Raw genomic sequence first — 13,706 nt, 5'->3', positions numbered from 1 at the left:
AAAAGGGAAAAATTATGAATGAAACTTGGTTAAAAAGTTTCGATATTGATAGCCTAACAAATAGAATAGACTGATGAATAGTTTGTGACCAATGATAAACAAAACCTAAATGAGGTTGAGGTTTAGTTTAATCTGCAATTTAATCATTTTAATTCTACTTCCTTACATTCAAATTTAACTTGCAATTCTGCATCCTGTTTGCTACCTTAATTCAAATTAAATTCTAAATTACAAATTGGATTGGAAGTTATAATACATTCAAAATTAAAAATTCTTAATTGTGCATAAACCTTTTTGTTTAATATTTTTACACATACTGAGGCAATAATTTCACTTTTTTTCTTTTTCTCCATATATTCTGGGTACAGTTTGGTTCAAATGGAAGTTCAGAACCAGTTCTTTCTAGAAGTTGTGCTTTGGAGATACAAAACTGATTCCTCATGGAAACTTGTCTATAAAGCTGTATTTAAATGTTTCTCGACACCCTCATTGACTGTGAGTTCCTCCTGATGTATAGAAGGAAATATTATATACTCATTCTTCACTTGCGAGTTGTGTATTGCAGGTTTCAGTAAATTTCATCATAAATCAAGAAAGTCAGAGTTAGGTTTGCAGGGATGGAAGGAGTGGCACTGTGTTACGAGACTGCTGCAAAGGAAGTGCTGTTTACCCCCTAGGAGAAAGCAGTGGGTTATTGGTTAGAGGATGCTGGTGAAAGCAGCTGCTTTCTCACTACAGGTCTATCAAAGACCATTACAGGAAGACCCTCTTCCTGCTGCAATACCTAATATCCAACAAAAAAAAAAGCCCTGTGTCACCTCAGATCATTTAGCAGGGAATCGTACTGATCCTACAGTATATATTCTCCCATTCTTCTCTAGCCAGCCATCTGGAATGATGTTTTTTCTGTGAAAACCTAAAAGGTGGCAAATGTGTTATTTTGTGTTTCATTCTGACTGGTGCCATTGTTGATTGGGTGTTAATAGCCAGTGCTGCCTCAAGTCTCCTGACTCCTCAACCTTGAGTTGGTATGTTTATATATGGTGGGCTTCTATAAAAGAAGTGCATGACTCTCGCAGGGTAATGGCACTGTGCGGTTGTGCTGCCCAAGCCCATCAATTACACAGCCGTAAAGCTCTCATTTCAGCCCAAATAGCTGCCATTGCTGTGTCAAAGTCCCCACCAAACTGCCTGGGTACTTTTAACAACTGCCCTCCCCCTCAGCTAAAGTAAATTGGTGAAAAGGCATGTTAGAGAGAAAATGAGTGGAAACTGGACAGACGGGGCCTGGATGTATTTTACAGACTGACTCAGACACCAGCTCAGCGCCAGCTTCTTGACTTGTATAACAGTGCAGAGATTGGAACAGATAGAGCGAGCTTGACTCACGGTGCTATCATGGAGAATCTGCTCTTGTTTTTCTTTAGTAGAAGAAGCAGAACAGAAGGACAAGTGGGCGGACTTGCCTTACACGGCAAAAGACAGATGAACCCAGTGACCTTGGTGTGGTCCTTGAGGAGAGGTTCTTCTTCGGCCCTCGGCCAGCGTGGATGCCGGGATGGGGTGTTCTACAAATGGGTTCCTCTAGCCATTGTCTTGGTGTGCTTGTTACGGTTCAGTGTTACTATCACACCCAATGTAATGTGCTCAGCTTGTGCGATATGTCACACTTTCTCCGTTTCAATCTCAGGGGAGGATTCTCTTGGCAGCGGATGGACTCGCACTGACACTGGCACTGGTCCTTCGCCACGGCCCCCCTCTTATCCGAAAAGAGTGTGCTGCTTGTGAAAGGGGTGACGGGGATGGTAACCGGTTCACTCATCCCGCAATGACGTAAATGTCACTTCCCCCTTTCAGTCTGGGCCTTAGAGTCAGATGCACTGGGTTGGAGAAGATGACACTGATTAGCTCGCTCTGGGGGCGACTGTCGTGGCTTGCGCAAGATGGCCGTGGCACTCTGTGATTAATGGCCATTAAACACCATGTGGCTCCAATTTGTTGCAGCCCAAATCCTGTCTCCCAATGCGCTGATTACAGGGCGAAAGCCCAGCTCTTCTACACCTGCTGGATTGAGAAGATGCTCATTGTGCCTCGTTCTTGGTCACGTGGTTCCACTCTTTAGATAAACAAGCAATGAAGAGACAGCACTCCTTCTGGAACTTTGCCTAATCAACGTTGTGTGATCAGGGCTTTATAGCTCATCTAAATCACAATAAACCATGAAAGTTAAATATTTTTGTTTCAGCAGTTTTGTCTCTAGAGGTATTTGCCTCATGATGTTTCAAATTAGTCACGAGCAATGAATCAATTTCTCACCTTTTAAGACTGGACAACTCGTAAAATCATTGAATACCTAACATAATTTTCCACAGGGGCATGTGGCTGGTTCTGTTATGTGCGTCTTTTATTATCTTAAAGGCATTTAAATTGTTCATGATGTTGGAGTCGTGATATAATGGTTGCTGTGCACAATTTATTTTATTATATATTATTATATAATTATATAAAATAAAAATGTATATATATATCGGTGATGTTTTAAAATGAGAAGTCCTCACATTTTTTTTTTATATCAAATGTAAATGTATGTTCGTAATTCTTAATTTTCCTCGTTAAATAAACATTACATAAAAAAGAGAGACCAAATACAATCCTATTTTGTATTTTTTGCAATAACTATGTAATGTTCTATTTAGGGCTGCACGATTAATCGCATGAGATTGTCATGCGTGTCTCATCAGTAAAGCCGGTTCTGTGATTAGCGGTAAATGTCCATCACCTGCTTTCAAATGGAGCGGCGCTTAATATACAGAGCCGTAGTTCGCGGACAAGCTACGCAATATCGCGTTCATAATCGCAGATATTGCGTAGCTTGTCCGCGAACTACGGCTCTGTATATTAAGCGCCGCTCCATTTGAAAGCAGGTGATGGACATTTACCGCTAATCACAGAACCGCCTTTACTGATGAGACACGCATGACAATCTCATGCGATTAATCGTGCAGCCCTAGTTCTATTTATAAAACCAAGTATAAATTTCATCTAGTTAGTGTTTTTACGCATGTTTACATTTATTCCAAAATAATAACTAAATGCAGTAACAATTTAAACAATATATTTTATTTGTGAACTAATGTTCAGCTTTTTTTTTTTTTTTTTACTTATTTTCATCTTGTACACACTGGTCACAGACACGGAGATATACCTTTAATTTCCCCAGCTGATTGCTCACTAAAAAAAACCCACAGTCATGTTTTTTAGGCCATTTCAAGTTTGATTTTGACGTGACAAAGTGGTGAAATAGCTTTATTGTCTAGTTGTTTACTTACTTTTTAATTAGTCTTCCCATTAACGCAATCGCTGTCTTCATTCAGGCCAATGAAAACTCGCATGAAAACAAGAGGCAGGATTTTTGCGTGAACCAATCATATCTAAATATAATCAATTATATCCAATCAACACGCGATGGAGACATTGCCTCCTCTCAAGTGATTTTCTCCCATTCATTCTCAATTACCTCAACCCCACTGCATGCTTTAGGGGTTCTATTTTAACTCAATGAAGGGAGAGGAGGCATGCCCCCCCCACCCCCCCGCTGCAGCTTCACCTGTTACTTTAAAAAAAAAAACAAGTGACTTTTACGCTTTTTAAATAATGTTACATTATTGATTTTAATGTCGATTGACGATTATTTTCTTATCTGTTTTTTTTTTTTTTTTTTGAGGAGAGACTGCCTCCCTTGCCTCCTTTGAGGAAACACCCCATATATATATTTAGGTGCCTTTATTTATTGCTTTTGTTTAATTGATACTGTTCAGATACTGCTCTGGATTCACCAAACATACACACATGAAAGTAACTCTTCTGTCAGAGTACAAATGTTTGGATGGCCAACCCACTGACCAGATGTGAATGCTTTTTTAGTCTGCTGTAAAGATCAGATATATTAGTTAAAAGCACAGAGAGCCATTCTTGCCACTTTTATTTCGGATCTTGGTTTTAACCCATCATTGGAGCTAATTTGAGTACAAGTCAGCGGGTGCCGTCAGGAAATCCACTTAGCCTGATTTCCCGGCTCTTGTGAGGGGTAACATGACACTGGAACCCGGGTGTCAGGGGAACACTCACCGCCCAACAATAAAACGTGACTCTGATGTCATGACCGCAACTATGTGCCAAATTCCTCACCGATGCACTCATCTATCAGAGGTGCTCTTTCCATTAGAACGCCCTGTCATGAAGAGACATGGGAATCAAAGGGTGGAAGGAACCAGAGAGAAAGATAGAAAGGGGGGTTTCAGTGGGGGATTGTGTGCAGCTGGGGCTGGAGGAGAACAACAGAGCCTACTGATTTGTTTGTTTGCGCTGGAAGACATGTGATGGTTTAACGGGATCCTTTCCTTTTTTTCTGCCTTCTTTTTTAAGACTAAGCTAAAGGAGGGAGCTGTCACCTTTGTTAGTTGTGTCATTTGTCAAAAGTACTTTCCAGTTTCCTTCCATAAATTTTTAAGCCGGCCCATTAAATATAAGGTAATTGCATTGTCTCTATATGGTGCCTGGAGCTACAAGTCCTATTAAAGAGACACAAAGGCAGTGAGTGTTAAGAGTATTTAATAAAAAGTATGGTATTAATTATGGAGGAAGAGGAGAGAGCAAGATGAGAACTTGCGATGCTGCAAGGGTCACGAGTGCCATTTCAATGTTAGCACGATTTGCTCATGAAGCTGTCAATACTTTGCATATCGATGATTTGACTGGTGTCGGGCTGATCTATTCTGGGTATCAACAGATCCTCCTCACCCTATTATTTGTCCCCAGCTGGGCTTCATTAAACCGACTTCCTCAAGTAAAAAGAGTCTCGGTTTTGGAAAGGATGGCGTCATGGTTCGTCAGACATGCAAGAGAATGCAATATGATACACGGGCAGAGATTTAAAAGAGAATGAGTACAAGAGGAAATGAAAGAGAGCGTTGAGCGCAATGGAGGTGTCAGGCTGAGGCAGGTGCACCTGACAGAGTGCTCATTGGTTCCCATGGTTGCAGGGTCGGTACGATGAGTGGCGAGTCAGAATGCTGACAGCTTCACTAGCCCCAGGGCCCTTCCTCCTCCGTGATACATTTAGCTTCTTAATGCCACCTCAAATGATCTTGCTAACTTTCCTGTATTACTCTGCATGAATTTTTTAGCACCCTGAATAATGTTGTGGAAGTGAGGCAACAGGAAGGCTCTTCGCCTTGACAAATTTTATTTAAAGGATGTGGTCACTGACCACGTGCAACATTAGAGCCGGGTCAATGTAAATAAGGGTAATGCACTAAGCTACACTCAGCTGCTTGGTTTTTGGGCAGGATGTGCTCAATAACCTGCCTGTATAAATTGGTATCTCAGATTCTGTGACTCATATACTGCAGATTTCTCCAAAGAAGTACATAAATAACAAGACAAATCTGGCATTGTGCCTACATCTTAGCACGCAACAAGCATTAAAAATAAAACTTGAATGTTTAAATAAAGAATTGTTTAAATGTTTTTTTTTTTTTTATATATTACATAAGATCCATCTGAACAAGTAGGACTTCCTCCTGGTTTACCAGGCTGCCGGAGGAGTTTGTGTTCTCTCACTGAAGTACATGAAATGGATTAGGGTAGAAAAAGCTTCATAATAATATATTTCCTGTGTCAGTTCTGTAATCCTATTCAATTTAAGACAAAGAGGCAGAAAATGGTGTGAGGATGTTGGGAAGGGGGTTGGAAATGCATTTATGGCATGACATTTTATGGTGCTTTTTCCTCTGAAATCGTTTTGCAGAAATTACTCAGACCATTGAAATAGAAAATATGCATTCACTTGTCACTCTTTACATTTTAATTCACACACTGTGGAGTGGCACGGAGCATAGTTTATGAGAGCTTTGACAAAATGTGCCACATGTCCTCAAGTACTTTCAAATGATAATTTCCAGGGAAAAAAGTGGAGGCATATAATTACAGGCAGTTATTTATACCCTGTACATCTCCAATTCATCGCCTGTTCAGTTAGCTACCAGCCCTATGTTGGATCTCTATTTTGGATGCTTTTTTTTAAAGCACTCGTCATTGCCCCATCACAGCACATCTCTGTGGTAAGAATAATTTTTCTTGCAACCTGTTGTGGGTGAGCTCCTTGGTAAAGTGTTTTGAGCAAGTAATCAAAAAGCATCATAAACCTACATACTGTTGATTGTAGAAACCATTGGCACCGGTGGTCTCGAAGATCTACGAATAACAATGCTTTTGGAAGCCAGCCCAGCTATTCAAGCTACTTGCTCAAAACTTTCTCCTTCACTTGAAGGGTTCACCCAAAAATGAAATTTCTATCATTAATTACTCCCCCTCATGTCGTTCCACACCCGTAAGACCCGTTCAACTTTAGAACACAAATTAAGATATTTTGATAAAATGTGAGAGGTTTCTGATACCCCATAGAAAGCAACGCAAGTACCACATTCATGGTCCAGAAAGGTAGTAAAGACATTGTTAAAATAGTCCAAGTGACTACAGTGGTTCAACCTTAGTGTTATGAAGCGACGAGAATACTTTTTGTGTGCAAAAACAAAACAAAAAACATGACTTTATTCACCAATTTCTTCTCTTACATTCTCCTACGCTTACGGGTTCTGTGTCAGAACACTGACTCCGACCAAGTATTGGCCAACCACTGTAGTCACGTGGACTGTTTTAACAATGTCTTTACTACCTTTCTGAACCTTGAATGTGGTCAGTTGCTTTCAATGGGGGTTCTGAAGATGAACAAAGGTCTTACAGGTGAGGAACGGCATGAGGGTGAGTAATTAATGACAGAAATTTTGTTTTTTGGGTGAACTAACCCTTTAATGTGCTTATGTAGAATCTCTGCTTTTTGAAAGAATTTTCAAGCAACTGTCACTCTTACAAGTTGGATAATTTATAGAGTTTCCTTTTTAGAGTTTAGTTAGTGGTAGACAATTGGATTTATAAAAGAATGACAATAAAAACACATTTTAAATCATGTTCATCCAGCACAGTACAGTAAATGCATCAGTTCCTGTTCATTCACTCTTAATAATATACTTTGGGGCCTGCTGTGGGTTTACTGGCACCAAAGTCGTTGAAAGCTATTTCATCAATCAAAATATACTTCACTTCATGCCTAGTCTGTAAGGTTGATGATTTATACCTTTTTAAGAAACATTTTTTATTATGAAGATATACTAAACCTTCCTTATACTGGGATCAAAAGATTTTGAAAGTCTGATGTCTTGATTTGGTGTGCAGTGCGATATATGTGAGTCCTGGTGAAAAGGGATTTTTTTTCTCTGTTTTTGCGGGTGAGAGGAAGTGTTGCCTGTGTTTACCCTGGGTGAGCTCCACTGCAGATTGTGATGCAACCTCACAGAAATGTCTTGTTTTTCTGGGTTAGCTGAGCTTGTCTTAGTGCAGCAGAGCAGCATAATGGTGTTTGTAATATCTCCAGCCCTGGGGCACATTTAAGATTGCGAGGCTGAAGAGCACAGCTTGGCTGCATTCACTCCAAGACAGGGAGCATAAAAACACGGTGAAGCATGCTTCTCTCGATGGGCTTTTGGAGAACAGGCCTCAAAAGCACTACAAAGGCCAAACAAATTGTTTAACTTAAGAACTAAAACTACAAGGCCATTGTCAGAGAGGCTTTTTCTGGTATCTTTTTATGAAACTGCAAAAGTCCAAGAACAATTTTAGAGAATAATGTGAATAAAGATACATTATACTTGCATTCATGTGACAAAGGAAAGGTTGATGTTTAATCAGTTTGAATTTGTACTGCCATGTCTCATAATGCTTTGCCTGTATTATCCCACAGACAAGCTCTTCATTGCAATATGGTTTGTGCATAAACACATCAGAGGATTCATATTAATAGAGTAAGATTGCTCCAAGGGGAGTGGAAATATTGTTCTAGCAGATGCTCAGTTCCAGTTTATTTATTCGATATGAAGAGCCTTCAGCTACTCTGATAGTGTCTATATGGTCTCATATATTATTATATTTGTTTCATTGTTTCTACAGTGGTCTGCATAATCTCAGCACCCTGGCCAGGGGATCTTACTTGTCACCTCACTGCCCAGCCTTTGCCTGCCTAACCCGACTACCACAGAGGACGCAGCGTGAGGCCTTTACCCTGAGAAACAAGCAGATCCCAAACTTACAGAGAACCTTTGGGTGAGTTCACAATGTCACACCACACAAGAGCAAAGACAGCAGGATGCGGAATATCTGGGAGCCCATGGAGGACCCAGGTGTTTAATATGGAAAAAGTGGAAAAGAGAAGTTAGGGAGACACATGTTTTGCGGGCTGTGCATCTGGCGGGACCGTGTGCTGAGGTTGCATGCGTCACAGATGCAGTAGGAAGATAAAAGTGCATCGCTGATGATGTCTGATTTACCACGTCTAATAAAACTCTTGATTAGCATGCGAGTGGAACCATATAGATGCATCTATATTTAAGAGCGTATCTTTAGTAAGTTTTAAGATTAAAAATGTTATTTTGGTATCAGTTCCAGTTTTTAGTCCTCTAAATGTAATTTCTAATGTCCGTTTTTGATGGCTTAAGGCTGGAATACACTATAGGACTTTTAAAATCTGAACAGATTTTAAAACACTTGCCGACTTTGTAAATAGTTACAGAGAAAATCTAGACATACACTTAACAACTGAGGATTTACACACTTTCAAATAGTTTCAAACACTAGTTTCAAACTCACTCAGAATCATATGCCTCATTGCAGGTTCTCTACAATCGCTCAAAATATCATACATGTTTGATAACTGCCGACTGATAGAATCAGTCTGAAGTAAAAAAAAATTATAGTTTATGCCCATCATACACTAGCCAAAATCTGCAGATTGGCTCTGACTGGCTCTTGACTCTGCAAAATTCTAGGCAAAGGTCATGCAGTGTATTGCAGCCTTCAGTCTCCTACAACAGAACAAAGATCAGACCGTTGAATCTTTTCCACAGTTCTATGATGTGTTTGTGGACACCACAAATGCCGGTGCTTCAAAGCCTGAGCCCAAAACAGTGACGGTTTATTTTCAGTGGTGCTCAGAGTAGTGGCAGCCAGACGTCCCACTCGTGCTTGCTCGCCCACCAGTGATTAAGCTTTTAACCTCGGACAGTGACTAGAGTCTTTTATTTGTTTTACTCCAAGAGGCCAGGGCACACTTGTTGCAGATGTTTTAACTCGGGATCACAACCTCCAGATGCTCTCTTGTTTTGCACCTTCTCTTTATAGAATTTTGGCAGTGGACATACTTATGAGGTATACTGTTCCACTTGCTTTGGCTAGTCCTGTGCAACACCTTTTTTTGATGTACTTGCATCCAGTAAGCTGTGGGGAGACCTTCATGTGGCGGAAGGGTCGACATGTGTTAGTTTACAAGATCCATGCTGTGTCCAAACCCCTTTAAAGGTAGAGCCAAGCTAAGACCTCCTTAGTCATTTCCCTTTGGATTCTGTGATTTTAAATGTCAACAACTAGACACAGCTTTTACGTTTATACATGCTTCAGTTGACTTCCTAATGTAGGTGAGAGGAAGTGAAAAAAAAAGAAGGATATATTTCAATGAAGCATAATGTTGTAAGTGGGGAACCAGTAAGAAAGACAATTAATCAGTGCTTCCACAGCTGCTTCCTGACATTTCTGCAAAATGTTGTGGAAAATTTAATGAAGGCTAGCTTGTAATGGTTTCAAGCTTACCCAGTGGAAAATATGACAGTCTTTCCATAGACAATTAAGACCAACATGAAGCCCTGTTTTTCACTTTTTTAATCTGTCTTTCCTTCCATAGGGCAGTGTTCTATGTTTAAGCCAAGGCTAAATGGAAACATGTACATTAAAACAGATACAGCTGTGGAGTCTGAAAAACCCCTAGGATTGTTGGCGCTTTGCTAAGCAATCTAAGCAGTGGCACCTACAGGAAGATTTAGTGTCAAATCACACATTCCCTCCCACAGTCCGCAAGGCGGGCATGTTTTTAAACACCGCCTCCAGGAATGTGTCATAAATCCATCTAATGACCTATACATGGTGCTGATGATCTTTACTCCATTTACTTCCATGACGTTTTCCTGCATTGCACCAGTCCACAAATATGTAGCTCTTGTTTTGGGAGCGGGTTATTCACAGAGAATGTTTTCATCTGTGCCGTTTTCAATTATGGAGCTATCCTGTAATTATATTGCTTTGCCCCATATTGGACTGCTGGTGTGCCTCAGAGTCCCGGGCCAGACCTCTATCCCAGACTGGGGGACATTTTTCCTTCCAGGACCCCTCTTTCTCTACTGGTCGGTCCAGTCACTAATTTGACTGGTAACAGTATCTCGTGCTTTGGCTTTCAGTGTGGCAGTTAAATTAGACATGACCTCATGTTGAAAGGGATTTCTTCTGTCCTTAATAGCTGTTGTGATTTCTATCAGCAGGCACTGCCTTTTGACCCGACACCCACAGCAGAACTTCGATTGTGGTATCGCTGTAATATAGACCTCTTCGGTGACAGAGAAAGAAGATAGAAAGAACCGCTGCTTCAGTGTGATAGGTTTATTCCCATCAGACCCCTTCAAATGTTTGTTGGCTTGTAGCAAATAGGTATCAGTAGCTTTTTTCAATATTAGGACATAAATGGCGGACATAATAACTGGGCACTTTCTTAACTGCTGTTACTGTTCATCAAGATAAATCGCAACATTTCCCAAACTGAGACAGTGCTAATGTCTTATTTAATGACTGATGTCAAGGCCCAGTCAAATTTTAGCGCATAGCAATTTGTTGAGAGAGCAGCCGTCTGGACAGATGATGTTATTTAAATAATCACCATTGATATGATTATAATGACAAGCTAATGGATAATGTGTCCTTTCCGCTGCCGTATCTCAAAACTAATCAGAGCGAGCGAGCGAGCGTTTTCTCCCTCTTCTTTATGCCGTGATATTGTCCTTATGAAAGAATTGCCCATCATTTCTATGAATGTGAGTCTGTTGATGCTTGATTTTTCCGGTACATTCACTCTCTCACTCTCGCTGAGTTGCTGGCATCACAGCTGCTAGATAATTACGCATTCGACCAAATGTCTTGAAGGGTTGTATGCACCTCGTTTCCGGCTGCGCATGGATCACAGCAGCACTGCCATCCCTCTCGGCCCACACAGGCAGTGAATTAGATAGGCTGGGTTGTGTAACTGAAGCCCCTTTCATAACGCAATTCATCAACACCATAACCCTGCATGGTATTCATGCCTTCTCCACCCACACAGGAACAGTCACCCACTCTCCTCACCCCGTCTCGAGATGGCTGTAGATGCTTCCCACGCATGCTTTCTCTCTCCAGTGCACACATAAATGTTCAGGCTCTCCAGTACAGAGTTTTAAAAATACTTCCCCTTTGCTTTAATGGCTTTTTCCTCTCCTCCATATAGCTTTCAAAGACTGGTTTATCTGTCTGATCTAGGGGTGTCACAATATACCTGTCTTTTACCTAAATTAGGACGATGTGAGCATTATGGAACGCTAAACTCTCACATGTAAGGTCTGCTTCATTCATACCTGACGCTGGAGGGCTCAATCACACAGAAAGTCCACAAGTGATACTTATAGGAGATATGAAACTTAGGATGTTCCAGGAAATCCCTAATATGGACAAAGACATCCAGATATTGCACACTGTAGCTGAATGAAATGCAGATAGAGGCATTTTGACTGATTTGAGAATTAACACACAATTGCGACAATATATGGTTTATCTGTGTTCTTCAAGCCATCTTGGGTATTTTCATAGTGATAATGTATATGTATAATGCAATGCCAGTCAACATAGCCTTTATCACTGTATAGAATACGATAAAAAAATATAATTTCTGCCTCATTTTGTGATAAGAAGCCACATGAGTTCATAGAAGGAAGTTATTTCAAACTGCTTGCCATTTAGTGTAATGGTTCCTTTTGTATGCAGTGGTGTGATTCTTAAAAAAAAAAAAAAAAAAAAAAAGACCTGCATGTGAGCCTTTTTATGAACTCCTATCAATCCACCTATTTCCTACTTTCAGAAGGCTTTGAAGGCATTGTAGCTATTGTTAAGTAGCGAGTTATGGAAGTCCTGTGCCCTTGGAATGTGATTGTGATATTGCCGATGTGTAGAACTCCCCTATGCTGACCATCTGGACATGATTTTAGCAGGCCTGTGTCTCTGTGCTGGCCTCTCACCCGGCTGCATGTGGAGTTGGATGAGTCGCCTGCCCAAGATTCAACTTTGGAGTCTTAATGAGGAGTCAGTATGACACTCCAGGGGGCTGACTCACACACATTTTGGGTGATACATCCTCTGGTCCTGCTAACACAGACCAAAATCACACCGTAAAAGTTGCTGGATGAGCAAAAGGTAAATCTTGCAGGGAGCTGAGATAAACTGCAAAGACAAAAGTTCTGTGCGAGTGAAGGAAAAGGTAATGTGAGGATAGCATTAGTGTGCCATAATTCAGGATTGTCTCAGAAAATTCCTTTATTTGAGCAAACGGACGATGGATTTTTTCAGTTAAAGGAAGTTAAATAAAAGAGCAGCCATTGAGATCCTTCCAGCATGCAGTCGAGGTTGCTTGAATAATTGCTTTGAAAAGACATGTGCCAGTTCCTTTAAAACAGAAGATTTTATTGTGGTGTCCTTACTTCAATCTATTTTCATACTCATTCTTATCTGCTCTGTGCCAGATGATAAAGCTCAGTTGGAGTAGTAAAAGTTGCCTCCATCACTAATGAGTTGGGATAGCTGGAACAAGGGCCGTGGAAAAATCAACTTAGCAACCTCTCCTCCTCTGCAAGAGTAGTGGTATTCATGCACACTTGAAATTCCCTTATGGCAGTAAAGTTACTCTTGAGACAACCAAGCAAGGCGTAAGCAAAATTTAGAGCACAACAAGACAAATACAAATAAGGTGCAAAATAGTTTAAGGGAATGACAACAATTGTTTTAGCAGTAGAAGTTTGTCACGATAACTTCTATAACCACTGAATTGAAACAATTAGCAGCTTGTTGAATTATTCAGTGTCTGTCCTATAAGGAACAAAAAATTGTCCCACTTTGGACTCCGGGCAATGAGATCTGGCTTGTGTACCTCCCCAGCATCGTGGCTGTGATGTCATGGGGGAGTAGACAAAAGGTGGAACCCAATCTCTGGAACATACCGCTCAGTGTCCAGGTGCACCTCAGTGAACTACATGATCTAGTATCACTGTCTACCTCCAAAGAGTCCATTAGCTTAAGTATGTAAACTGCAGTCACATACATATTTCCTAATTATTTATCGAGTCATTTGCACTACTGAATTTGCAGTTCTTTGTACTTAAACCAACATATCACACCATAAGGGCTTTGGACTGAAAAACCATCCCTTTAAAACGTGGTGAGCGGTAAATGGACAAGCTTGACTGAATTACTCTAGTTGTTTATTGCTATAACCCTGTAACTTTGGCAGGAGCTAAACAGCTAGGCAGTTGATAATCACAATGCCTGTTAAAGAGCATGACTCAGAATATTTTAAGAACATACTTTGGCGAAATAGGTCTGCTTTTATTTTATTCTTTATTTAGTTGTTCATTTCTATATTTATTTGTTTGTAGTCTTGCAGTGTCCTGTGGTGAACTTCTGGGAGATTAGGCATT

The 13,706-nt window shown here is 40.5% G+C and overlaps 1 protein-coding gene across 5 annotated transcripts in view; it reads left to right on the top strand.

The window, feature by feature from the left end:
• hivep2a (HIVEP zinc finger 2a) overlaps positions 1 to 13,706 on the top strand; it is a 123,384-nt gene that overhangs the window by 96,202 nt on the left and 13,476 nt on the right. For all 5 annotated transcript variants that reach the window (XM_067384176.1, XM_067384174.1, XM_067384173.1 and 2 more), the window contains one exon: positions 8,065 to 8,217. The gene's annotated coding sequence lies outside the window, so the exon portion shown is untranslated. The remainder of the gene's footprint in view (positions 1 to 8,064; positions 8,218 to 13,706) is intronic.

This window comes from Chanodichthys erythropterus, chromosome 4, assembly GCF_024489055.1.
Source record: "Chanodichthys erythropterus isolate Z2021 chromosome 4, ASM2448905v1, whole genome shotgun sequence".
Taxonomy (NCBI): Eukaryota; Metazoa; Chordata; class Actinopteri; order Cypriniformes; family Xenocyprididae; genus Chanodichthys; species Chanodichthys erythropterus.
This window is presented reverse-complemented; position numbering and strand designations above follow the sequence as displayed.